The sequence below is a fragment of the Mauremys mutica genome, chromosome 14 (genome assembly GCF_020497125.1).
Source record: "Mauremys mutica isolate MM-2020 ecotype Southern chromosome 14, ASM2049712v1, whole genome shotgun sequence".
NCBI lineage: Eukaryota > Metazoa > Chordata > Testudines > Geoemydidae > Mauremys > Mauremys mutica.
In genome coordinates, this window is record NC_059085.1 from 38,210,118 (window position 1) to 38,220,149 (window position 10,032).

The following is a 10,032-nucleotide window of genomic DNA, read 5'->3' on the forward strand; positions in this document are numbered from 1 at the left end:
TCCTCAGAGTGAAATCCCATCTCACTTTTCAACTGAATCACCAGGCTGCAGCACTCTCTGCTCACCTCCTGTAGGTTGGTGGATCCAGTCACCCGCCTGAGAAAGCAATTGGCCTTGCCCAGTTCATGCTTCAGCCCTTACTACAGGGCCCTTTTTATTCTCCAGCACACAAACCAAAGAAACATGGAACCATAACATAAACCTATTCCCAGCCCAGGTTGTGGGTCTTCTGGCTTCCAGCATCTTAATGGTCAGGACCTTTGTCAGGCTATGGGTGAGGGTCACGCAATCCACAGGGCCTGCTTGCCCTGCTGTCCCAGTAACATGTACAATCCACCCTCTACTGGTCCCCTAGTTCCCCTTATAGAGCTGAGCCCCCAAATACCTCCCACCTCCCCTTCTACCCCTGCCCCCAAATACCTCCCACCTCGCCTTCTACCCCTGCCCCCAAATACCTCCCACCTCCCCTCTTCTACCCCTGCCCCCAAATACCTCCCACCTCCCCTCTTCTACCCTCCGCCCCCAAATACCTCCCACCCTGCCTCTTCTACCCCCCACCCCTCCACATATCCCCGTCCCCCCTCTTCTACCCCTGCCCCCAATGGGGAATTATCAGACCCAATCACTTGGTGCCTCCCTGCTATATCGGATGATTTCCCAACATCTGCATGCTTGATTCTTCTCCAGCAGAGGGCTGGCTGCCCTCCAGCGCTCCTGGCTCTTAAAGGGGCAGACCTCCATGGAGTACCTATTATACCACCTCAGCACGGCCAGCTGAGTTTGGGCCCTGCCACAGATTTTCCTCTGGGATCTTGTGACCAGTATGAAATTGCAGTGAGCAATTGCGGGAAGGATCTCCTGCCGTCGAATTGCCGCCGAAGACCCGGAGTGGAAGAAGCTCTGGGGGCCCGGGCCCCACGAGTTTTCTGGGGCCCCCAGAGCGAGTGAAGGACCCCACTCCAGGGGTCCCGAAAAACTCTCGTGGACCCCCCGGCGGCCCTGGTGTTAGCACTGGATTCATTGTATTGTCCATTGGAGCACTGCTGGGCAATTGAATTAGAGTCAGTGCTGAGTCCCTGGATGCCTGGTGAAAGCCCCAGCTGGAATTAACACTTAGGTCTCTGTAGAGCCAGCCACAAAGTACCAACCAAGTCCACACACACACACACACACACACACACACACACACACACACACACACACACACACACACACACACACACACACACACACACACACACACACACGGAGGAGTGGATGAGGCAGCCATGGGGGCATGGCTGAAGTGCATTGTGCTATTCTCTGCTTCCCAGGGACTATATGGGATAGTAACTTTACATTACTATCTACATGTGTTAGGGAAGCAGGGTTTAGGCCCCTCTGTGGTACCATCCTTAGTAAGATCATTCAATTAAAGATCCAATTCAAATTGTGGGTGGAAAACTGGTTCTCATTTTATCTATCTTGATTTTACTATATTTATTCTAAAGGTGTTCTGACTTGCATGGCTGATGGAGACTGGGCATTCACCGATGTGACAGCCATGGCTGTGAATTCACACAAATGCAGATATCACCACACGCTTGAAATTCAATTAATATTTTCTTCAGATAAGTAAAAGTGAACAGAAGTCTTCATGGTACAAGCTATTTTACCACCTGGGGGCCTGATTGTCAGTTCTGCCCAAGCTCCACTGAGTGAAAAAATGGAGAGGTGGGAACTAAGCTGACTTTGTCACTTTCATGCTTCCTTACACTAAGGGTACATCTACACTACCCGCTGGATCGGCGGGTAGCGATCGATCTATCGGGGATCAATTTATCGTGTGTAGTGTAGACGCAATAAATCGATCCCCAATCGCTCTCCTGTTGACTGCTGAACTTCAGCAGTGCGAGAGACAGAAGCAAAGTCGATGGGGGAGCCACAGCCATCGATCCAGCGCCAGTAGGACGCGAAGTAAGTAATTTTAATTCGATCTAAGATACGTCGACTTCAGCAATGCTATTCTAGTAGCTGAAGTTGCGTATCTTAGATCGATCCCCCCCCAGTGTAGATCAGGCCTAAGGGAAGCTCTAACCTACACTCAGCTGCCTATGCCCATGTATGGGGGTTCACTCACCACAGGAGCACCTCCTTGTGGTCAGGTATGGTGTAGCAGCTGTCTCCTCATATGGCACCCTCTGCCAATGGTCACTCCATCGCCGTGGTGGGATCTCTTTGCACAACTTGGTCCTCCGGCCAGGTCACCCTTTAATCCGTCCCTTCCAGGGTAACAGAGTTCAACCCAGCTATAGTCAAATGACCTCATAGTAGGTCTTCTGTCTGTCTCTGGACTTCATGGTCCTCACTTCCCTTGCCTCAGGGAGTTTCTCACCCCACCTTCCTCAGTGGCTGGTAGGGGAACCCAGGCCCTCCCGCTGCTCTGGGTTCCAGTCCAGGGACCTTGTAGCTAGCAGCCAAGGTCTACTCCCTCAGGCTCCTTGCTGGTTCCCTGGACTGTTTCCTACCTCTTATCCCCCCCTGAGAGTGATGGCAGCCTCTTTCTTCCACACACTTCCTGGTTTTATAATCACCACCCAGCCACTCCCCAGCTGGGCTTCATTATCAATTAAGCCTGCCTTTCTCTGTCTCACAGGTGCTGCCAGATACGCTAAGTGGCCCACATTAACCCCTTCAGGGCATTTGTGGGGTACACACTCCAAGAGGACAGCTGCCAAGATTAGTCACAGCACATGGGTACACTCAGCATGGCTATTTCCCCTCTGTACTGGGGGCTGCTGGGAGGAGGGGCTAAAAGTCACTATATTGGCTTTACACCAATCCAGGAATCCCCTGTGCTAGGCATATTTCCTGGTGGCCAGATGTTCCGGCTTTATAGTGCCCTCCTGCAAGGTGCTATGCATCCTTAACCCTCATTGAAGTCAATAGGTGTTATAGTCATTCAGCAATTTGCCGTTGCTCAGCACCAGGCAGGATAGGGCTGCTATGCTATGAAAGTAAAGGGGTTTGGTTGTGGAGTAATTGGAGTAAGTCAAGCAGTGGCAGGATAGGTTATCCGAACTGTTATGATAAAAAGTTATGCCCACAATTTGCTTTTAATCCACTCATCTCACTAGGTCCACATTTCCTCAAATAGTTCAGTTGTTCATTTCATAGAGACACTAAATCGTTTCTATTCCCTTGATTGCTATATCCTTCTCAGCCAAAAGAATGTAACTGGCCAACTGTTGCACTTTTAACCATTATTTGTCATCTTTTAATATTTAACGAGCAGGCAAGAGTTATTGATTCTAGCTGAAAAGGAAATTAGTCACACCCAACAAGTAAACACCGTACCTGCATCACCACTCAAAGTTTGTGCTAAGTTATCTGTAAAGTTCCCATTATATATGTATTTTGTCATTCAAATCAAGCCTAGCATTCACCACCGGTGATTGCACTCAGAAGAGGTCTCTGGCTCTTGCAAGGGCAAGTGAAGGCCTCATTACTGGGACACAGTGTGTGCCAAAGATCCAAAAATGAGGGACATATGAAATTGAAGCAGTACGCAGGCACTCTCAGATACCATGGTGATGGAACATGGTATATTCCTAAATAGAACAGGAAATGTAAAGTGCAGTGAGATTCATTCCCATAATGTCATTCATCTATAATAGTTTCAGGATTCTTTGTTTCTGAGGTCAATAATTTTCCATGATAAAAGTAGATCAGACACCAAATTTGTGTTCAAGATAGGTAACTTGGGAACTAAAGTTTTGTCCCCTGTAATGAAGGATAGTGGAGAGAGCTGATCGGTGGTGAAATCTGCTGTCAAGGTCTAGAAGGAGGATTTTGTTTTTAAGAATCTTTCTTTGGGGAATTAACACTGAAAGTCATTACAGAAGATGTGTGCCTTAAATGGTGACTTGAATTTAGAACTAGATATCTCAGTATTTCCATTCTAGGACCTTCTCTTCATCTCTGCCTGGAGAAAATCCTCCAAAGTATGAAGAAAGCTTTGTAGGTGATCACAACTTCAAGTCCCCTATTCCTTCTGCTCACCCTAGTCAGATGGCTTTTCCCCAACCCCTCCTGGCTTTGGAGGCGATGCCTCTATTGTGTGTTGTCTGGACTGAGCACCACACCTCATTTACCTTCTTCTCCTCCCCTGCCTGTCCCAGAAGTCAAAGTTGCTTTTCCTTTGAGAAGGTACCACAGTGAAGTTACCCCCAAAGAGAGCTTAAAACTCAAAATGCCTAAGATAAAAAGTTTGTCATAGTAAAGAGAGAGAGAGAATTTAATATGATACACTGCAACTCTTTGGGTCCCCATTTGTGAGGCAGAAAAATTCTGTGTGGTACAGATAAAATTTAGCCTTGAAAAGCTCATTTACTGTGACCTGCCTTGTCTAAACCTCCAGGTTTAATTGCATCCAGCTCTGATACTTCCCAGTGAGTCATCCTCTCTCCCCCTTCTCCAGTTCTCTGGGCCTCCCTGTTTGCTTTGTGAGTGGCCATTCATGCCCTCCTGCCCTATGTTGGGTGAATAGCTCTGCCCATGTGATCTAACCCATCCCTTGCAAAGCAGTTCCTGATACCCCGTACTCACCCTGAGTGGTGCCTTATGGCCATGACTAGCCCCATTGAAATCAATGGGACTGGTCTTGGAGTGAGGTGGTTCTCTGCAGGAGTAAGGGTAGCAGATTTTGGCATTTAGTGTTCTCCCTTTTCCTCCCACTAAGTCATCAAATGTTCTCCTCTACCTCTGTGGTAATCATTACTCATCTATAATTGTTGTTTTAATAACTTCCAATCACTCTGTCAATCTGCCCCTCAGCACTCGGCCTTAATTGCTCATCGGCCTGGGATTTAACATTCCCCTGCTACAAGCAAATTATACCAGCATCTAATAACATGCAAGAGAATAGCGTGTTTCTCTGCCACAGAATTTAAGTTCAATCTGTCATAGAGGCCTGGAATTCAAGCAAAACTCAGTATCCTCCCTGACTTCCACTTGCTCCAGATAGACTCTGGTTTAACAGCCAGAAAATCGGGTTAGCTTATCACTTATAAATTCGCTGCATGAGTTCTTAATGGAGACTGTACAAATTGCACTTTCATTATCTAAAGCGAAGCAGCTTATATCCCCTGACAGTAAAAGAAATGACTCAGTGCACACCGCCTGGCCCAGTATTTATTATTCCTTGAAAGCTCCTGCCTTCAAAGGTGCAACTGCTGGACCCACTTCATGTTCCAGGGCAATGTGCTTCTGAGCACTTACCGGCTATAGAGAACTGTTTGTAATGTTGTCGTCGTCATGCTGGTCCCAGGACATTAGCAAGACAAGGTGGGTGAGAGAATCTTTTATTGGACAAACTTCCGTGTGGGAAAGAGGCAAGCTTTCGGGCTATGCCGGGACCAGAAGAAGAGCTCCATGTAGCTCAAAAGCATAAAAGATATTACCTCACCCACCTTGTCTCTCTACCATGAAGAGCATCAGTTTCAACCCCTAAACCGCTTGCTTACCTGGGTAAAAAGTGACACTGGACTTTTAAAAAGTAGAAAACCCCAACAGTTGCAGGTGCCTCAGCTTTGGTAGATAAAATAAGCAAAATAAAAGCACATTTTAAAGGAAAGGAACTTGTTTGGCTTTGTGTTAAACATCAGGCCACTGCTATTTATTGTTATTTCCAAGACTACTGGCCACATAGGAGCAGCAGCGAATCCATGTGAAAATTTTCTCCTGAAATGCTAGCAAAGCACCATGCTATTTTGAATTACCTTGCTGCCTAGAGTCCAAATTGTGCAGCCTTTACTCAAGCAAAACTGCTAGTCAATGAGCGAGATGCCCCCTATTAGGACTAAATAATAGTTATCCTTGTTATGCCCATTTAACAGATGGGTGTAAGTGTGTCTGTGATGACTTGGGAGGGGACTATGTTTGTATAATTTATGAAGCCCATGGGAGATTATGAACTCCCTGTGTCTATGTCAGGCTGCAAACTCCATTCTGATTGTGCAGCTTTTTGCCTTCTCTATGGCTTGTCTCCATATTGGGTTGAAATTCCAGAGGCTGGTGGCAAAAGAACAACAGAAGTGGGAATTTGATTCTAAGTACCCAATCGCTGGAAATCTAGTCACTCTAGACAAAAGACTGGTCTTGCCCAGAAGAACTGGTTTATCAGGGGTGAGGTTGTTTTGGCAATGAAGACACATGGCAGGGGGCTGTGTTTATGTGGGGAAGCTAGCAAGAGTGTCACCTGACAGAGGGGGTTGCAGGTTTTAAAAGGGCAGAAGCTGGTCTGGTCATTGGAGGCTTTTTTTCCTCCAGTCTATGAGGAGAGATCACCCCTCATGTAACAGCCTGCATGAGGCAGAGGACACCTTGCCTGCCTTCCTGGTGCCCCAAGGGAATGGTGAGATAGAAAGGGACATTTCAGTTTGATATTTATTGTTTTATATAATTAAGTATAAAAGATCTTAAAGGTGTTAGACTCTGTGCAAAGTGTGCATGTGTTGACTGCTCCACACCTGGTGCACCCCCCTGAGTGAGCTAAACTGTCCCAGAAGCGTCACACCTTTTGGCTGGCGTTCTGGAAAAGGGGTGTGTTTTAAGTAACTGGGTTATCTCAGGGGTCAGTGCTGGTCCTGGAGGTCTAGGGCAGTTGGACTGAGAAGGGGGTGCAGTCTGAGAGTCAGTGCTCACGGAATATGCCAGAGAGGACAAGGGAGAAACCAGTGCGGCAGCCTGCCAAGGCTCCAGGAGCTTGAAACACCCTGGGGATGCGGAGCAGCTGAGGTTTGGATTCCCCTCAGAGAAGTCCTAGTGGGTGGCCAGGAGGGGGCGCTTGCTAGGATCTTCATCGGAGGTTTTTAAGAACAGGTTGGACAAATACCCATCAGGGATGGTCTAGGTCACGGGTAGGCAACCTATGGTACGTGTGCCAAGGCGGCACGCGAGCTGATTTTCAGTGGCACTCACACTGCCCGGGACCTGGCCACGGGTCTAGGGGCCTCTGCATTTTAATTTAATTTTAAATGAGGCTTCTTAAATATTTTAAAACCCTAATTTACTTAACATACAACAATAGTTTAGTTATATATTATAGACTCACAGAAAGAGACCTTCTAAAATGTTAAAATGTATTACTGGCACGCAAAACCTTTAATTAGAGTGAATAAATGAAGACTCGGCACAGCACTTCTGAAAGGTTGCCGACCCCTGGTCTAAGTTTACTTGGTCCTACCTCAGAGCAGGGGGCCGGACCTCTTGAGGTCCCTTCCAGCCCTACATTTCTATGATTCTATCTGTGACAGAGGCACAGAAGAGCTAGGGCCTGATTTTCAGGGTATCTCTTGTCCAAGATCACAGATAGTGGCAAGACCAGGAATGAAACCCAGGTTTCTTGATTCCCAGTGCTATATCTCAGCCACTGTACCATGTACCTTAGGACAAAATCCTGAAAATTTTACTAAGTGCCAATCACATCAACGAGACCATCCTAGAACTTTGTGCGATGTGTGCACCTGTCTTTCAAAAAATACATTCTGCCCTTCTTTCATTTCTGTTCATAAATCTGCATTCTCTTTTTGCATCGACTGGTTCCTATCATTCTTCACTCCTTTCTGGCTTGTGCTAGGCATCCGTCCATAGTGTGCTTTGAAATCCAGGTCAGTTACTATCAGTTTTCATGTAACATGAGAAAAGCTTGTTACGAGATTTAGCTGTGTAACCATTTGAAAGTAGAGCAGCAGTTAGATGCACAGCGCAAATGCAGCACCATGTGTAGGGCTCAGACTGACAGCCAAAGACCTGGTTATATGTATGATGGCACAAGGTGATTTGTTATAGCCTGAAAATATGTGAAACTCATGTTTTAGTGGGTAATTAATACATCCCTCAGGGGTGTTGTGACTTTGGGACAATGCCATTAATTATCATGCTGTACAGCAATATAACAAATTAACAACTTCTTCAAAGTAAATTTTGAGTGAGCTCAAACCAGGAGGAAACCGACGGCCTACCAGATGGATACTGAAATCAAACATCTGCAAGAAGCAATAGAATGACATGAATCAGTCACTGGACTGCAGGTCAGGTGACTTGGGTTCCGTTTCTGACCCTGCCAGTGCCTGGTTGTGTGACATTAGGCAAAGCTCTTGGGGTCACATTCTTCCCAAGCGCTCAGTTCTCATTTAGGCAACTAAAGGAAGTGGGTAGATTTTCAAAAGCCCACAGTAGCCAATAGCTCTGACTGTTCTCACTTTTGAAAATCTGGCTTCTTTGTGTAGGTCTCTAACTGGGAGCTGAGCTTTTGGGCAAGTCTGGCTATTGAGGTTCAGTGTTTTTCTTCAGACATGCTGAATGTGACTGGGTTTATCAACCCTGCACTAGAACCAAAAGGGTTAAAGAGCAACTCTGGCCCAGAGGACCCTGCCCAGCCATACCTGCAGATTGTGCACCAGCTGGAGGTGGAGTATAAAAGGGAGCCTGACAGCTGATGAGAAGGATCTGCCCTGAGAGCTCCTGAGGAAGGATGCTGCAGAACCCTTCTCCTGGAGAAGAAGAGCCTGCCCTGTGCCCAGATGGCCTGAAGGTTCAGTTAGTACCTTTTCTGTTACTATTTAGGGACAGACTGCAAGACTTGGACAACAGAGTGAGTGGTATTTAGTGGCCCACCGGAGGCAGCCATAAGGCGCCCCTGGGTGCTGGGCCAGAGCCCAGTGGACTGGGAGGACCCAGGCTCCCCTACTAACCCTCTATTAAGAAGGGCATGGAGCCCCTGACATTCTAGCCTCTCCCCTGATGGGAAGGAAGGGAAGTATAAGTACCTTTTGAAACCCCTGGGTGGGTTTGGCACTCGTGGGGGTGAATAGCTGAACCCCTATCTTCCCAGACACCCTGCCCCACTGGAAGAGATAGGGCTGAATGAATTACCGGACCTGACCACACGGTCGACTCCACCCCCAGCATAACAAAGACCAACACCAGGTGTGACAGTAGTCTGGGGGAAAGAATAGGGGTGTGGGAACAAAAGCTCTGATCCCCTAACCACTAGGCGATACCGCCAGCAAGCACTGGCCATCACGCTGAACAATTCCAAATGCAGTCAATACGAGCAGTGGGTACTCAGCACCTCTGAAACTCAGGCCACTGAGGTCTCTGCACCTCAGCTTCCCCATCGATAAAATGGCATAATATATTACTTATCCACCATTGTAAAATGCTTGGAGGTCTACAGATGAAAAGCAGCATTTGTGCTAAGTTATTATTTTTGCAGAAATGCACATGCTACTGCAGACCTATGTGAGAAAGGGTTTTCTAAGGAGATTAAAAGTTATGGTTTGAATGTATTCCAACAACAAAACAATGGAAGAAGTTATTTACCTGAGTACGTAGAGGCTTTAAGAACTCTGCCAGCTAAAGAGCAGGCAGTGGATATTCGCTGTTTTAAGATTTGATGAATTATGACTGTCAGACTCTGTGAAAAGGGAAAAAAATATATGCTGAATAATTCTTTGAGATTGTCCACCAGTATTAAGGCTCTGGTTCTTTGTGGGACTATAAAAAGCTCTAATGTTTTTAGGGCTGTGATTTTTGTTTGTTTGTTTGTTTTTGTTTTTTTGGCAGGACGGTAAATAAGAACTAGAGCATTTTGGACAGTCATATTAAAACAAAATTGGGTAGCATCAGAAAAGTCACACAATGCCGAGACCTTTAACAATCTAATTTAGCATTCCCTTTTCATTTTACAATTCATTCTGGTCTTCCAGTCAGATATCCTTACTGTAACAGGAAATAGCATGTAGCATGGAAGGCTTAAGTGACTTGCAACAGGCCACAACTAAAGTCTGTGGAGAATCAGAAACTGAATGCAGAAGTTCTGAATCCCGATGGCTCTAGGCAATAGATTATACTCCTGCATATCCCTTGCAACATTGTAAACCACATAAATTGCAAGAAGTTGAAATATATGAACACTGCGCATATTCTAAAATTGTCCACATCTCAATTGACTGTAGCCCAGCCTTTTTAGATTTATCTCCATTCTCA